The sequence below is a fragment of the Mobula birostris genome, chromosome 3, assembly GCF_030028105.1.
Source record: "Mobula birostris isolate sMobBir1 chromosome 3, sMobBir1.hap1, whole genome shotgun sequence".
Taxonomy (NCBI): domain Eukaryota; kingdom Metazoa; phylum Chordata; class Chondrichthyes; order Myliobatiformes; family Myliobatidae; genus Mobula; species Mobula birostris.
The window spans coordinates 125,391,403-125,409,854 of record NC_092372.1 but is presented as its reverse complement, the minus strand read 5'-3'; positions in this window follow the sequence as shown (position 1 = coordinate 125,409,854).

Below are 18,452 nucleotides of genomic sequence, written 5' to 3'. Positions count from 1 at the left end.
ACTGTGAAATTTGAAAATGAGAAGCCGAAATCCGATGTGTCGGTGTTTCAGTGGAGTAATGGAAATTACAGTAGCATAAGAGAGGAGCTGGCCAAAGTTGACTGGAAAGAGACACTAGCGGGAAGGACAGCAGAGCAGCAGTGGCTGGAGTTTATGCGAGAGGTGAGGAAGGTACAAGACAGATATATTCCAAAAAAGAAGAAATTTTCTAATGGAAAAAGGATGCAACCGTGGCTGACAAGAGAAGTCAAAGCCAAAGTTAAAGCAAAGGAGAGGGCATACAAGGAAGCAAAAATTAATGGGAAGACAGAGGATTGGGAAGGTTTTAAAAGCTTGCAAAAGGAAATCAAGAAGCTTATTAATAGGGAAAAGATGAACTATGAAAGGAAGCTAGCAAATAATATCAAAGAGGATACTAAAAGCTTTTTCAAGTATATGAAGAGTAAAAAACAGGTGAGAGTAGATATAGGACCGATAGAAAATGATACTGGAGAAATTGTAATGGGAGATGAGGAGATGGCAGAGGAACTGAATGAGTATTTTGCATCAGTTTTCACTGAGGAAGACATCAGCAGTATACTAGACACTCAAGAGTGTCAGAGAAGAGAAGTGTGCACAGTCACAATTACCACAGAGAAAATACTCAGGAAGCTGAATAGTCTAAGGGTAGATAAATCTCCCGGACCAGATGGAATGCACCCTCGTGTTCTGAAGGAAGTAGCTGTGGAGATTGCGGAGGCATTAGCGATGATCTTTCAAAAGTCAATAGATTCTGGCATGGTTCCGGAGGACTGGAAGATTGCAAATGTCACTCTGCTATTTAAGAAGGGGGCAAGGAAGCAAAAAGGAAATTATAGACCTGTTAGCTTGACATCGGTGGTTGGAAAGTTGTTGGAGTCGATTGTCAAGGATGAGGTTACGGAGTACCTGAAGGCATATGACAAGATAGGCAGAACTCAGCATGGTTTCCTTAAAGGAAAATACTGCCTGACAAATTGCAATTCTTGAGGAAATTACAAGTAGGCTAGACAAGGGAGATGCAGTGGATGTTGTGTATTTAGATTTTCAGAAGGCCTTTGACAAGGTGCCGCACATGAGGCTACTTAACAAGGTAAGAGCCCATGGAATTACGGGAAAGTTACATACGTGGATAGAGCGTTGGCTGATTGGCAGGAAACAGAGTGTGGGAATAAAGGGATCCTATTCTGGTTGGCTGCCGGTTACCAGTGGTGTTCTACAGTGGTCCGTGTTGGGGCCACTTCTTTTTACTTTGTACATCAATGATTTAGATTGTGGAATAGATGGCTTTGTGGCTGAGTTTGCTGATGATACGAAGCTAGGTGGAGGGGCCGGTAGTGCAGAGAAAACAGAAAGTCTGCAGAGAGACTTGGATAGATTGGAAGAATGGACAAAGAAGTGGCAAATGAAATACAATGTTGGAAAGTGTATAGTTATGCACTTTGGTAGGAGAAATAAATGGGCAGGCTATTATTTAAATGGGGAGAAAATTCAAAGTTCTGAGATGCAATGGGAATTGGGAGTCCTCATGCAGGATACCCTTAAGGTTAACCTCCAGGTTGAGTCGGTAGTGAAGAAGGCGAATGCAATGTTGGCATTCATTTCCAGAGGAATAGAGTATAGGAGCAGGGATGCGATGTTGAGGCTCTATAAGGCGCTGGTACGACCTCACTTGGAGTACTGTGTGCAGTTTTGGGCTCCTTATTTAAGAAAAGATGTGCTGATGTTGGAGAGGGTTCAGAGAAGATTCACTAGAATGATTCCGGGAATGAGAGGGTTAACATATGAGGAAGATTTGACCGCTCTTGGACTGTACTCCTTGGAGTTTAGAAGAATGAGGGGGGACCTCATAGAAACATTTCGAATGTTGAGAGGCATGGATGTGGAGAGGAGTGGATGTGGCAAAGTTGTTTCCCGTGGTGGGGGAGTCTAGTACGAGAGGGCATGACTTAAGGATTGAAGGGCGCCCATTCAGAACAGAGATGCAAGGAAATTTTTTCAGCCAGAGGGTGGTGAATCTGTGGAATTTGTTGCCACGGGCAGCAGTGGAGGCCAAGTCATTGGGTGTATTTAAGGCAGAGATTGATAGGTATCTGAATAACCAGGGCATCAAAGTTTATGGTGAGAAGGCGGGGGAGTGGGACTAAATGGGAGAATGGATCAGCTCATGATAAAATGGTGGAGCAGACTCGATGGGCTGAATAGCCGACTTCTGCTCCTTTGTCTTATGGTCTTATTGTCTAAACCACAGCGTCCTGTGCAAATTACAGTTTACCTCCACATATACTTCTTCAGCAGTTTGATCGGGGCACGACTGCGCAAGTGCGTGGACGTCAGCCAGATAGAACAGCGAGAAGAGTTTAAAAGGAGACAGCTTTAGAGAGTGGGCTACAGAGTAGAGGTAGACAGAGTAGGAGGGCTTTGGCTCAATGGGGCTTCAGCGATAACGCGTCGAGACAAGGTAGGTTGCTTGTCTAGAACACAGACAGGAAGTATGTGTGTGAGGTCAGTGTTCTGAGCTTGGTGCCGGATGTGGGAAGAGTGGAAGACTCCCAGCCTCCCGGACGGCCACATCTGTGTCAGGTGCGTCGAGCTGCAGCTCCTTAGGGAACTGGAGATGCAGCTCGATGACCTTCATGTGGTCAGAGAGAGTGAGGAGCTACAGGCAGGTAGTCACACCAGGGCCTTGGGAGACAGGTAAGTGGATAACAGTCAGGAGAGCAAAGGGCAAGAGTCAGATGGTAGAGAGTACCCCTGTGGCTGTCGCCCTTAACAATAAGTACTCCTGTTTGAGTACTGTTGGGGGGGGAATGGCCTACCTGGGGGAAGCAACAGTGGCTACACCTCTGGTACAGAGTCTGGCCCTGTGACTCAGAAGGGTAGGAAAAGGAAGAGGATGGCAGCAGTGATAGCTTCTGATCGCGTCCATGATATCCTGAAGTGGGAGGGAGAACAGTCAGAGGTCGTGATACATATTGGTACCAATGACAAAGCTAGGAAAAGGGAGGAGGTCCTGAAAACAGACCACAGGGAGTTAGGAAGGAAGTTGAGAAACAGGACCTCAAAGGTAGAAATCTCAGGATTACTGTCTGTGCCACACGACAGTGAGTATAGGAATAGAATGAGATGGAGGATAAATGCGTGGCTGAGGGATTGAAGCAGGGGGCAGGGATTCAGATTTCTTAATCATTAGGACCTCTTTTGGGACAGGCATCACCTGCACAAAAACGATGGGTTGCACTTTAATCAGAAGGGGACCAATATCCTGGCAGGGAGGTTTGCCAAGGCTATTGGGGAGAGTTTAAACTAGAATTGCTGGGGCGTGGGACCAAACTGAAGGTATGGAGGAAGAGGCGATTGGCTCACAAATAGAGAAAACTTGAAGACAGTGAGAGAGGGAGGATAAGCAGGTAAGAGAGAAGGGATGTGCTCAGACCAATAGTTTGAGATGTGTCTATTTTAATGCAAGAAATATTATGAACAAAGCGGGTGATCTTAAAGCATGGATCAGCACTTGGAGCTATGATGTTGTGGCCATTACAGAGACTTGGATGGTACAGGGACAGGAATGGTTACTTCAAGTGCCAGGCTTGAGATGTTTCAGAAAGGACAGGGAGGGAGGCAAAAGAGGTGGGGGCGTGGCACTGTTGATCAGAGATATCGTCATGGCTGCAGAAAAGGAGGAAGTCATGGAGGGATTGTCTATGGAGTCTCTGTGGGTGGAAGTTAGGAAAAGGAAAGGGTCAATAACTTTACTGGGTACTTTTTATAGACCTCCCAATAGTAACAGTAACATCGAGGAGCAGATAGGGATACAGATTCTGGAAAGGCGTAATAATAACAGGGTTATCGTGGTGGGAGATTTTAATTCTCCCACCAAATATTGATTGGCATCTCCCTAGAGCAAGGGGTTCAGATGGGGTGGAGTTTGTTAGGTGTGTTCAGGAAGGTTTCTTGACACAATATGTAGATAAGCCTACAAGAGGAGAGGCTGTACTTGATCTGGTATTGGGAAATAAACCTGCTTAGATGTCAGGTCTCTCAGTGGGAGAGCATTTTAGAGATAGTGATCACAATTCTATCTCCTTTACCATGGCATTGGAGAGGGATAGAAACAGACATTTTAGGAAAGCGTTTAATTGGAGTAAGGGGAATTATGAGGCTATCAGGCAGGAGCTTGGAAGCATAAATTGGGAACAGATTTTCTCAGGGAAATATACGGAAGAAATGTGGCAAATGTTCAGGGGATATTTGCATGGAGTTCTGCATAGGTACATTCCAATGAGACAGGTAAAGGATGGTAGGGTACAGGAACCCTGGTGTACAAAGGCTGTTGTAAATCTAGTCAAGAAGAAAAGAAGAGCTTACGAAAGGTTCAAAAACAAGGTAATGATAGAGATCTAGCAGAATATACGGCTAGCAGGAAGGAGATTAAGAATGAAATTAGAGAGCCAGAAGGGGCCATGAGAAGGCCTTGGCAGACAGGATTAAGGAAAACCCCAAGGCATTCTACAAGTATGTGAAGAGCAAGAGGATAAGATGTGAGAGAATATGACCAATCAAGTGTGACAGTGGAAAAGTGTGTATAGGACCGGAAGAGATAGGAGAGGTACTTAATGAATACCTTGCTTCAGTATTCACTACAGAAAAGGATCTTGGCGCTCGTAGGAATGACTTAAAGCGAACTGAAAAGCTTGAGCATATAGATATTAAGAGAGGATGTGCTGAAGCTTTGGGAAAGCATCAATTTGGATTAGTCACCGGGACCAGATGAGATGTACCCCAGGCTACTGTGGGAGGCGAGGGAGGAGATTGCTGAGCCTCTGGTGATGATCTTTGGATCATCAATGGGGACGAGAGAGGTTCCGGAGGATTGAAGGGTTGTGGATGTTGTTCCCTTATTCAAGAAAGGGAGTAGAGATAGCCCAGGAAATTATAGACCAACTAGTCTTACCTCAGTGGTTGGTAAATTGATGGAAAAATCCTGAGAGGCAGGATTTATGGACATTTGGAGAGGGATGACATCATTAGGAATAGTCAGCATGGCTTTGTCAAAGGCAGGTTGTGCCTTATGAGCCTGATTGAATTTTTTGAGGATGTGACTAAACAGATTGATGTAGAGCAGTACAGTAGGTGTTGTGTATATGGATTTCAGCAAGGCATTTGATTAGGTACCCCATGCCAGGCTTATTGAGAAAGTAAGGAGGCATGGGATCCAAGGGGACATTGTTTTGTGGATCCAGAATTGGCTTGCCCACAGAAGGCAAAGAGTGGTTGTAGATGGGTCATATTTTGCATGGACGTCGGTGACCAGTAGTGTGCCTCAGGGATCTGTTCTGAAACCCCTACTCTTCATGATTTTTATAAATGACCTGGATGAGGAAGTGAAGGGATGGGTTAGTAAATTTGCTGATGACTCAAAGATTGGGGGTGTTGTGGATAGTGTGGAGGGCTGTCAGAGGTTACAGCGGGACATTGATAAAGTGCAAAACTGGGCTGGGAAGTGGAAGATGGAGTTCAACCCAGATAAGTGTGAGGTGGTTTGTTTTGGTAGGTCAAGTATAATGGCAGAATATAGTATTAATAGTAAGACTCTTGGCAGTGTGGAAGATCAGAGGGATCTTGGGGTCCAAGTCCATAGGACACTCAAAGCTTCTGTGCAGGTTGACTCTGTGGTTAAGAAGGCATACGATGCATTGGCCTTCATCAATCATGGGATTGAGTTTAAGAGCCGAGAGGTAATGTTACAGCTATATAGGACCCTGGTCAAACCCCACTTGGAGTACTGTGTTCAGTTCGGTCACCTCACTATAGGAAGGATGTGGAAACCATAGAAAGGGTGCACAGGAGATTTACAAGGCTGTTGCCGGGATTGGGGGGTGGGCATGCCTTATGAGTATAGGTTGAGTGAACTCGGCCTCTTTTTCTTGGAGCGACAGAGGATGAGATTTGACCTGATAGAGGTGTATAAGATGATGAGAGGCATTGATTGTATGAATAGTCAGAGACTTTTTCCCAGGGCTGAAATGGCTAGCGTGAGAGGGCACAGTTTTAAGGTGCTTGGAAGTCGGTACAGTGGAGATGTCAGGGGTAAGTTTTTTACACAGAGAGTGGTGAGTAGGTGGAATGGGCTGCCAGCGACGGTGATAGAGGCAGACCAACAGGGTCTTTTAAGAGACTCCTGGATGGGTACATGAAGCTTAGAAAAATAGAGAGTTATGGGTAAGTGTAGGTGATTTCTATAATAAGAACATGTTTGGCACAGGTTTGAAAGGCTGAAGGGCCTGTATTGTGCTGTAGGTTTTCTATATATCCAAAATAATCAGTGATTTGCCAGGCACAGCCTAGTATGTTCTGATGTTCATGTACAGATGAAAGGACACATGCAGAAACGATTACAGCCTGGAACATTTGACTGCAACAGCTTAGAAATTCAGCAAACCCATGGTATAATCTGTATTTATTTTCCTTTTACATAGCTCAGCCCAATTTCTGATCCCTTCTGCCCTCTTCTTGTCAGTGTGGTACAGTTCCTAGAACACCATACACACTCCAGCGTCTGACCCAACTAGGTCCAACCGTTTCTGATTTCAGATTAGCTCGAGTATCTCCCTCAACAGGCGGCTTGCAATCATTCCGCGGACTGCAGGCAGGCAGGAGATGAGACTGCCCCACCCTGGAGCTATGACCTAACTTGTGGCTGTAGTAAAAGTGATTCTGTTATCAATCCATAACAGCCTTTGGTCCACTCCATTCTCCTGAAATGAAACAGTGCATTCCACACACCTACCACTCTCTGTGTGAAAGAAGGCATTTCTTTCAAAAAGGCTTTGAGAAAATCACCTCAACTATTTTCTCAGTCTTCTTGGAAACCTCTGCCCCAGTGGGTCTCAGAGTAGACAGCTGCTTCAGAAGCCTGGTGTCAGGCAAGTGAGTGATACAAGCTGTCCAGGAGAGTCAGCTGAGCATCGATTCTTGGGTTGTTGATGTGGGAGTTGGCTTATTTAGATCTGTCAGTAGATTTGAAGGATTTTGAGGAGCCACTTTAAGTGGTACTTTTCCACATTTGTATAAATTAGAAATAAAGATGATTCAAATAATCATCCCCGAGGCAGCTATTGAACACCCCCTCCCAATTCCAGCATAACTCTATCCTCATCACCCTAGGTTGATTTCCGATTCCCCAGAACAATGAATATTAAAATACCACCTATTAACCCACATTCTGTTGCTTAGCCTGTAGCATGCTTTCCTGGGCTTTCATAGTCATAGTCATAGACATAGTCATACTTTATTGGTCCCGAGGGAAATTGGTTTTCGTTACAATTGCACCAACCAAGAATAGAGTATAAATATAGCAATATAAAAGCATAAATAATTAAATAGTAATATATAAATTATGCCAGGAAATAAGTCCGGGACCAGCCTATTGGCTCAGGGTGTCTGACCCTCCAAGGGAGGGTCTTTTGCAGTGTCTCATCGACATGTGTGAAATCGCTGCTCCCAGCTGAACCCCTCAGTCACAAGGACATCCTCAATATAGATGGCATCATCAGAATCACCTTGCAGAAACTCAATTTGACAGTCCCTGTATGTGTGTTCTTCTTATAAACATTCAAACAACTTGTTGGTCCCAGTAGTGGTATTAACGGATGAACATGTAATCCTTTACTAGGAAATTCCTGAATCTGATAAGAAGTCAGACTCTGTTCAAAGGAAATCCACTAATACTTGTATTTTTGGTATATAAATACCTGTTATACCTACTGGGAAACACTTGACAGCAAATACAATAAAATCCAATAATGGATTAATCAGGATTTCGTGCCAATGCACTGACAGATTTTCTGGACTTTTGGATAAGACTCCTATTAAAGCACCATACACTTTTAATTCATTTTTTTTTTTAGATGTTATTTATGGGCTTACCTTTACCGGACTCAGGACTTGGAGTGACAACATGGATTCTGAATCCATGCACTCAAGTTTTCATGGATTCCACGCCTCAAAACCTTCAGGCTGAGCATGAGGAGCCTTGTCAAACATCTTAGTAAAATCCATATACACCACATCCACTGCTCTACCTTCACCAATGTGCTTTGTCACATCCTCAAAGAATTGAATCAGGCTCCTGAGGCATGACCTGCCCCCTCACAAAGCCATGCTGATTATTCTAATCAGACTATGCTTCGCCAAACGCAGATTAATCCTGTCATGATATTGAGGATATAGTCATAGTCATAGTCATACTTTATTAATCCCGGGGGGAAATTGGTTTTCGTTACAGTTGCACCATAAATAATTAAATAGTAATATGTAAATTATGCCAGTAAATTATGAAATAAGTCCAGGACCAGCCTATTGGCTCAGGGTGTCTGACCCTCCAAGAGAGGAGTTGTAAAGTTTGATGGCCACAGGCAGGAATGACTTCCTATGACACTCTGTGCTGCATCTCGGAGGAATGAGTCTCTGGCTGAATGTACTCCTGTGCCCACCCAGTACATTATGTAGTGGATGGGAGACATTGCCCAAGATGGCATGCAACTTGGACAGCATCCTCTTTTCAAACACCACCATCAGAGAGTCCAGTTCCATCCCCACAACATCACTGGCCTTACGAATGAGTTTATTGATTCTGTTGGTGTCTGCTACCCTCAGCCTGCTGCCCCAGCACACAACAGCAAACATGATAGCACTGGCCACCACAGACTTGTAGAACATCCTCAGCATCATCCGGCAGATGTTAAAGGACCTCAGTCTCCTCAGTGGAGACTGTGTGAACTTGAAGTGAATGACTGAGCCCTGTAATTTGTTCAGAGTTCCTAATGATAGTAATGGCCAGAATCAATGTTATATTTCTGTCACATATCGCTGCTGTACTTCAAAAAGTGCATCCAGAAGGAAAGTGCACTCTTCTCTTTTTTCATGGCTGCCATCAGGAAGAAGGTACAGGAGCCTCAGGACTTACATCACCAGCTTTAGGAACAGTTATCACCCTTCAACCATCAGGGTCCTGAACCAGAGAGGGAGAGGATAACTTCACTTTCCCCATCACTGAATCTATGGAGAGCCTATGGACTCACTTTCCAGGACTCTTCATCTCATGTTAATGACATTTAATGTTCATTTAGTGGTATTATTTTTTTCTTTCTTTTTGTATTTGCTGTTTGTTGTCTTTTGCACACTGGTTATCTGCCCTGTTGGTGCAGTCTTTCATTGATTCTATTATGGTTATTGGATTTATTGATTATTCCCACAAGAAAATTAACCTCTGGGCTGTATATGGTAACTATGACAGAGAGTGCTCGGTAAACAATTTCAGTATACAGTACATGACCATTTATACACACACACACTGCTTTGTTATTCTTTCATTTAAGGTGCCTTTCCCACCACACACAGTGTAATATTCCATTTCCCGAGTAATTGGATGTGTAAATGTGTATATATTGTTTGTATTCTGTATTTAAGATAGATACTTCTGTTTATTTGGTAATATGATTGTAACTACATTGTGAAGTGTGTCATATTCTAATTCATGTGTACTCATAAGTTAACTTTGTAGCTAACTAAAAACAATACATCCTGGTGCCTAAAAAACTGGGATGCTCACTTTCAGATGAAGCACAGAGAGACTGAGCTGCCAGGAGTTCACACCGGAAACAGTATGGAGCTAATTGTAGTGGGGTTTTTTTTTTGTAAATATTGGCAGTTTTCTTTACACCATTTTCACTAATTTTTGTCCGTTTGATTTTTTGATAAACCGAACACACCCCTGCATGAAAGTGCTAGATGACTCCAGTCATCTTTTCTTCGGTCAGAACTCCTGTACCATGGTAGATATGTAGACCATAAGACCAAAAGAATTAGGCCATTTGGCCGTAGACTCTGCTCTGCCATTTCAAAGTTGAAACAAAGTTATTTAATTTTTTAATTATTTCCTGAGCTACAGCAAGGAATAAAGCTACTTGAGCCATGCTGCCCACCAATCCTCAGATTTAATCCTGGCTTAATCATGGAGCAATTTACAATGACCAATTAACCAACCAACTGGTAAGTCTCACACTGGTTACGGGGAGAACTCTTGGCAGTGGCCGGAATTGAACCCGTGTCGCCTGTACTGTAAAGTGTTGTGCCATTTTGGAAAAGATTGGAAAATATATAAAGCCAAAGAATAATGGTAGGATTGATCAAATTAATGCTAAGGAACAGGAGGCAGAAAGTAGTAGCCCTCAGCTGTTTACTTAAGCAAGAGAGAAAAAAAAGTCAGCTTTCCAAAAGGATTGGCTTTTGAATTATGACAGTGTGTGCATGCAGCATATTTGCTGTCATCAGTTGGTATGTTATATATTTAAGTAACATTTCAGAAATATTGTACATATATTGTTTGATTGACCATTCCTTGTTGTTTACATAATGCTTTGTAGGTTATATGCAAAACTATGTGAATGGCATACATCATCACACCACTACGTCATATGTAGCTGCGTCACTTAGAATAGAAACTAAGACACGCATTCGCAGCTCCAAGTTCCCTGTCAATTTTTTAAAAATTTAATTTTGAAGTTACAAGCATAACAGTGGCAATGAATAAGTTTTAAAATGATCCTGAGATGACTACCTACCTGTTAAAGCACAGTGAGACATTTGAATTTGTTTTTAAAAAAGACAGCGTAATATGTGTCTCTTTGGAAGGATGAGAGAGAAAGCAGACAAATTCACAGGTTCACAGTGAGTACCAGGGTGATACCAATCATAAATTTAAAAAAAAACACAGAAATGGCTTGGTACATTGGAAAGATTTCACAGGTGATAGCTGGCTATTGTATACTGAGAAATTGAGTAGTATATTGAAGCAAACGAAATAGCCAGTGAAAAGCAAGCGTCAATTTTGCTGAGTGCACTGGATTTAAAGGCATACAGTTTGCTTTGAAGTTTATCTGCTCCAACCAAACCAGCCAAAATGAGCTTTACTGTATCATGAAAGTAAAGCAGGAACATTTAGAATGAAAGCCATTGTTGATTACAGAATACAATCACGAAATCAAAGGAAAGGGAGTCCATTTCAGCTTAAATGGCTGAATTGAGGAGATTGCCTGAGCATTGTCAGTTCTGTGATGGGCCTAATGATACATGGAAAGAACATTTAGTTTATGGAATCTTACAAGAAAGCATTCAAAAATGGCTCCCAACTGAAGCAGAACTTAGGTTTAAAAGAGCAGTTGAAGTTGCTGTATCAATATGAAGACAGACACAATTGAGGTGCAGTCGGGAATGAAAGTGAGCATAAACAAAATTGCAAAGTCTAAACAAAAACCTGCCTGGCAGAACAAATTGTGTTACTGTTGTGGCAGGGGCTCACATTCACCCGACCAATGCAGATTTAAAGGTAAAACTTGCAGAAAATGCAACAAAGTAAGACACATACAAAGAGCATGTCAGTTAGATAAAAGTAAATGGACTGCAGAGGGAAGGGAAAAAGATAAGAAGTCAAATTGCATTTTCAAAAAAAAAAGCAACACATCCAGAAGATGCCACATGTATCTTGGAGAAGAAAGAGGAAAGGAGAAGGAAGGTATCCAGAGCTGTCAGAAACACTTCCTGCAGCCCCAGAGTCAATTCCTACAACCACCACAGAGGAAGCACCTGAGGTGGTTTCATAGCCACAAGTTTAACTGGCCAAGCAGAGTGATCCATCTTTGTCAAGAGAAACGTTATCCCGCAAGAATAAGAAATTCTCCACAGAAATTAAATATTTATGCCTGAATGGGACAATTTGAAATTTACTATGCTGTATATAGTACTTGTATCAGAGTATAGTGTGTGTGTGTGTGTGTGTGTGTGTGTGTGTGTGTGTGTGTATATATATATATATATATATATATATATACATACACACACACATAATGACTAGAGAAAAATACATTACATATTTGAGTTGAGATACATTCTATATTGAGTTGGAGTTTATACCTAAGTAGGGAGGAGGGTTGTGTATTTAATATTTCAGTAATATCGTAAACATATTGTTTGATTAAGCATTCTTTTTTTTTACATAATGCATTTTAGGCTAGATGTAGAAGTATGTAGATAGCATATTTCATTAAGTCACCAAGTTATAAGTAGGCGCCTCGCTTAGTGTGAAGATGAAACTCAAACATGCATTCCTGGCTCCTTGTTTCCTTCAATTAGTTTTATGTTTTGCAGTTACAAAACATAACAGTACATTGAGTATAAAAGTCAGGAAGTCAGCTATAGTTGTTTAAACTTTGGAGCATTGTGTGCAGTTTCAGTTGTTGCCCTGACAGAAAAGGTGTAGAGGCTTTGGCATGGGTGCGGTAAAGGTTTACTGGGATGGTGCCTGATTAGAGTTTTATCTGTAAGGACAAACTTGGATTATTTTCTCTGAAGCATCGGAGATTAGGGTGGGAACAACCTAACAGAATGTACATCAAATTATGTGAGTGTTGTAAAGAGGAGTCTTTTTCCCTCAGGGTGAAAATGTCCAATACTAGAGTCACAGGTTGAAAGTGAGAGTGAAAACATTTAAAGGAGAGGTGTATGGCAAGTGACTGGTAGAACTTTCCAAGCACCTACAACGGGAGGTGGTGGAAACAGAGACAATTGGAACTTTTAAGAGGGATTTAGTCAGACACCTGAACAGGCAGCAAACTAAGAAACAGAGGCCATGTGCAATCAGAGTTAGATTGGCATTATGGTCAGCACAAATATCGTGGGCCAAAAGGCTGTTCCTGTGCTGTCCTGTTCTAAGTCTATACAAGAAACTCAATCCTATATGCAAACACAATCAATCTTATTCTGTACCCTACTTTCATCCTCCCCAGAACTCCAACTCTGCTCCTCCTGCTCTTCTTCCCTTACTTTGTGTTTAATTGTTGCCAGGTGTTCTAGATGCAAAGTTGTCATGGTCAGGGCTTATGGAGAATTTGCCCAGTGCTTCGGAGAAGATGATAGGATCACACCACACCCGCAAACTCAGCTTCTGTTCTGTCGTACGTGAGGAAGATTGGCATTTCTCTCTGTTATTCATAAAACCTCAAGCTTTGGGTCTGACTCTTGCCCTTTGTGACTCTGGCATTTAGATTAAGAAAATTGTCCAGAGAAATAACATATCCTACAATGGCCCTGCAATACTCATCGACATAAGAGATAGAAATACAACCAAGAGATGCACACACCAAGAACAGGTTTTCATTTCAGTGGGAATAGAAGAAACAGAATAAATGTGAGAAACTTGTACATTTTGATATTCAGCAGAATCTGATATCCTTGCATATGAATGACAGAAGGACAACATACAGATACTGTAAATCACACATTTGGAAAGACCAATGACATGCCAGCTTTTATTGGATTTCCAGGGATCAGTCAGGGTGAGTGAACATATGAGACATTTCAAACCACATTTAATTTTGTCTGCAATCAGTTTTCCTACTTCTATAGTCTGTTTTCCTTCCATTATATTTGCCCAGTTTTCACATAATTGCCAGAATTTGAAATTATGCTTTTGATACCAAGACCAGGCTGGCAATAAAGTGGACTCACTTTACACCGCACGCTGTTGGAGCAGTACTGCCAGGACCCACCCAGCCAACACACTTTTCGTCCGTCTTCCCTCCGGGAGAAGGCTCAGGAGTTTGGGAACAGCTTCTTTCCAACTGTGATAAGACTGCTGAACGGATCCTGACCCGGATCTGGGCCGTACCCTCCAAATATCCAGACCTGTCTCTCAGTTTTTTTGCACTACCTTACTTTCCATTTTTTTATTTTCTATTTATGATTTATAATTTATTTTTTAATATTTACTAATTTTTACTATTTTTAATTTTTTAAGATTTAATATTTGTAAGGAAGCACAGAATCAAATATCACTGTGATGATTGTATGTTCTAGTACCAATTGTTTGGTGACAATAAAGTATAAAGTATATATAAGAAATATTAAATGCAAGAGATTCTACAGATGCTGGAAATCCAGAGTAGCACACGTACACAAAATGCTGGAGGAACTCCACAGGTCAGGCAGCATCTATGGAAAGCAACAAAGAACTGACATTTTGGACCAAAATCCTTCTTCAGTACTGATAGAAGTAATAGCTATAGAAATAGATAACAGAAATAAGTCAGTCATTCCAACTATGAATCCCAGGGGGCAGCACCCTGCTCTTAGTCTGAAAAATAGCGAATCAATATTTGCATTTGGATGGATAGTGGTGGTCCTCTGAAAATCAGTTAGTATTTATCCCAATGCATTTCAGCAAACACTCTTAGAAAGTCCGCATACATATGTTTCATCATCTCTGCCACTTTAAAGAACTATCAGAATCAGGTTTATCATCACCGGCATGTGACGTGAAATTTGTTAACGTAGCAGCAGCAGTTCAATGCAATACATAATCTAGCAGAGAGGGAGAAAAAAATAATACAGTAAATAAAAATTAAACATAATAAACAAACAAGTAAATCATGTATATTGAATAGATTATTTTTAAAATGTGCAAAAACAGAAATACTGTATATTAAAAAAAAAGTGAGGTAGTGTCCAAAGCTTCAATGTCTATTTAGGAATCAGATGGATGGCAGATGGGAAGAAACTGTTCCTGAATCGCTGAGTGTGTGCCTTTAGGCTTCTGTATCTCCTACCTGATGGTAACAGTGAGAAAGGGGCATGGCCTGGGTGCTGCCCTGGGTCTTTAATAATGGACGCTGCCTTTCTGAGACACTGCTCCCTAAAAATGTCCTGGGTACATAAGGTTGAACAAGTTGGGTCTTTATTCTTTGGAACGTAGAAGGTTGAGGGGGGACTTGATAGAGGTATTTAAAATTATGAGGGGGATAGATAGAGTTGATGCTTTTTCCATTGAGAGTGGGGGAGATTCAAACAAGAGGACATGAGTTGAGAGTTAAAGGGCAAAAGTTTAGGGGTAACATTGGGGGGAACTTCTTTACTCAGAGAGTGGTAGCTGTGTGGAACGAGCTTCCAGCAGAAGTGGTTGAGGCAGGTTCAATGTTGTTGTTTAAAGTTAAATTGGATAGCTATATGGACAGGAAAGGAATGGAGGGTTATGGGCTGAGTGCAGCTCGGTGGGACTAGGTGAGAGTAAGAGTTTGGCACGGACTAGACAGGCCAAGATGGCCCGTTTCCGTGCTGTAATTGTTATATGGTTATATGGTACTTTGTAAGCTAGCGCCCAAGATGGAACTGACTAGATTTTCAACCTTCTGCAGCTTCTTTCAGTCCTGTGCAGTAGGCCCTCCATACCAGACAGTGATGCAGCCTGTCAGAATGCTCTCCACGGTACAACTAAGTCAAATTACTACGTACCGTGCTTTGATGCAATCAAGAAGAATGACTATACCTCATAAGCAGTTTGCAGAGATTTGGTACATCACCAGAGACTCTAGCAAATGCCCACAGATGTACATGGAGAGTACTCTGACTTATTTAATCACCACTTGGCAGGAAGGCGCCAATGCACAGGATCAAAATATGCTGTAAAGGGTTATAGTCTCAGCCGGCTCCATCACGGGCACTAGCCTCCCACCAGTGAGGACATCTTCAAAAGTTAATCCCTCAACAAGGTGGCATCGCCCTTTAAGGATTCTCACCACCCAGGGCATGCCCACTTCTCATTACTACCATCAGAGAGGAAGCAAAGGAGCCTGAAGACCCACACTCAACAATTCAGAAACAGCTTCTTCCCTTTACTATCAGATTTCTGAATGAACAACGAACCCATGGACACTACCTCAGTATTTCACTCTCCTTTGTACACTCCTTATTTATTTTTAAACATTTCTCATTGTAACTTGCAGTAATTTTTTTTTTGATATATTGACCGTACTGCTGCCACAACATGACAAATTTCACGATCTACAATAGTATGCAAAATTCTTAGGCATATATTCTTTTCAGAGTTCACAGTACTATATTTTTGCCAATGTGCAGTGAAGGATGGTTTATAAATCTGGTGGGAGCAAAGGATATTGGTGAGGGTGGAGCGCTGCAGGAGAGGTGTGGGACAGGTGGCGGAGAAGGAGTGCCAGGGGTAGGGGTTGGTGTGGCTGCAGACACCCCCAGCCCTGAGACACCAGGCAAGGTCATTTGATTCCAAACAATTGGTTTATTGATAACTACAGAATGCCTCTCTGGTGCTTCCTGCTCTCCCCCTGCCCCTTTCCTCGACTATGATTCCCCTCTTCCTGCCCCTTTGCCACTTTCAGTCCACCATAGAGACCCATATCAGAATCGGGTTTATCATCACTCACATATGTCATGAAATTTGTTTTCCTTTGTGGTAGCACTACAGTGCAATACATAAAATTACTACAGTACTGTGCAAAAGTCTTGGGCACCCCAGCGATACATACAAGTGCCTAAGACTTTTGCACAGTCCGGTAAATCAGTGATAATAAACCTGATTCTGAAGTACCGTACAAATCTGCTCCAATTTTCAATTGTTACCCCACAAAAAGTGGGGAGAATTGAAATTGGAATAGAAGTGCCTGTTTGACTGTGGGCACAGACCTGATAGGCTGGAGGGGCCATTTACTGTGCCATATTGTACTCTGACACCTTTCCAAATGGCAGTTTCAGGTCATTGGAACAAAGGACTTTCCCTCCAGCACTGAACTGCCTGTTTTGTAATTATCTGGTCTACTGTTCTTTCTTAGAATGGTTAAGCATTCACTGTTCCACTGTTTCCATCCACACGGATCAAGGAGGTGCTCTTGAGACAGCAAATAACCAAGGTAACACCATAAACACAGGAGACTCTGCAGATGCTGCAAATCCAGAGCAGCACACACAAAATGTTGGAGGAACTCAGCAGGTCAGGCGGCATCTGTGGAAATGAATAAACAGCCGATGATTTGGGACGAGGCTCTTCATCAGGACTGGAAAGGAAGGTGGGGGGTGGGGAGACCAGAAATCGAAGGTGGCTGGAGGGGAAGGAGGATAGCTAGGTGATAGATGATGTCAGGAGAAAAGCAATGGGATGGAGAGGAAACAATTTGATAGGGGAGGGAGTGGACCATAAGAAAAAGGGACCCAGGGGAAGTAATAGGTAAGAACAGTTAAGGGGGCAAAATGGGGAATAGAAGAAGACGGGAGAGGGAGGGAATTTTTTTTTTTAAACCCAGAAAGAGAAATCAGTATTCATGCTATCAGGTTGGAGGCTACCCAGACGGAATTTAGGGTGTGCTCCTCCACCCTGAGGGTGGCCTCACCAAGGCATAGAAGGGGGCCTTGGACTGAAACGTTGGCTCCTACTTCCAAACCTAGCTCCATTGCAACCATGAAAGTCCCACCCACTCTGCCACATGGAGGGTTACCAGTTTCTGCAGGCTCCCTCTGGCCACCTCCTGATCATCAGCCAGGTAAAACAACGTAATATCTCAAAATGCTCAGAAGGCCAGGTTACATCTGTGGGAAGAAGGAGCAAAGTCATGATTCAGTGTTTCTGACAAACTAACTCACCCTTGCTCCCACACAACAAGTGAGAGCACTGAGCTGGAATAATACAAAAGTCACTTTGTAATGTCAAAGCAATCCATTCAGATTGCCGATTTATTTGGAGAAACAGCACAAAACAGGCCCTTCCTGCCCTTCAAGCCATGATGCCCAGCAACTCCCGATTCAATCCTAGCCTAATCACGAGACAATTTACAATGACTAATTGACCTACCAGCTAGTAGGTATTTGGACTGTGGGAGGAAACGCACACTGACACAGGGAGAATGCACAGGCTCCTTACCGGCAGCGCTAGGAATTGAACCTGGGTCACCTGTACTGTAAAGCACTGTGCTAACCACTACGTTACCCTGCCCCTCCTATGTCTTATGGTTTAGCTTCTTAAACCATGAGACGAAGGATCAGAGTTTGGTCATTGAGTCTGCTCCACCATTCAATCATGTCTGATTCATAAGCATTAACACAGAGCTTACCCGTCTGTTGAAAAGTCAGCCAACTGAACACTATTTCCAGATTAGATTAGATTAGATTATGAGGACACGCAATCCTCTTTTATTGTCATTTAGTAATGCATGCATTAAGAAATGATACAATGTTCCCCCAGAATGATATCACAGAAAACAAGACAAACCAAGACTGTAAAACTGACAAAAACCACATAATTATAACATATAGTTACAACAGTGCAAAGCAATACCATAATTTGATAAAGAACAGACCATGGACACGGTAAAAAAAAAAGTCTCAAAGTCTCTCGAAAGTCCCATCATCTCATGCAGACGGTAGAAGGAAGAAAAACTCTCCCTGCCATGAGCTTCCAGCGCCGCAAACTTGCCAATGCAGCACCCTGGAAGCACCGAACCACAACCGACCCTTGAGTCCGTCCGAAAACTTTGAGCCTCCGACCAGCCCTCCGACATCGAGCACTGAGCACTATCTCT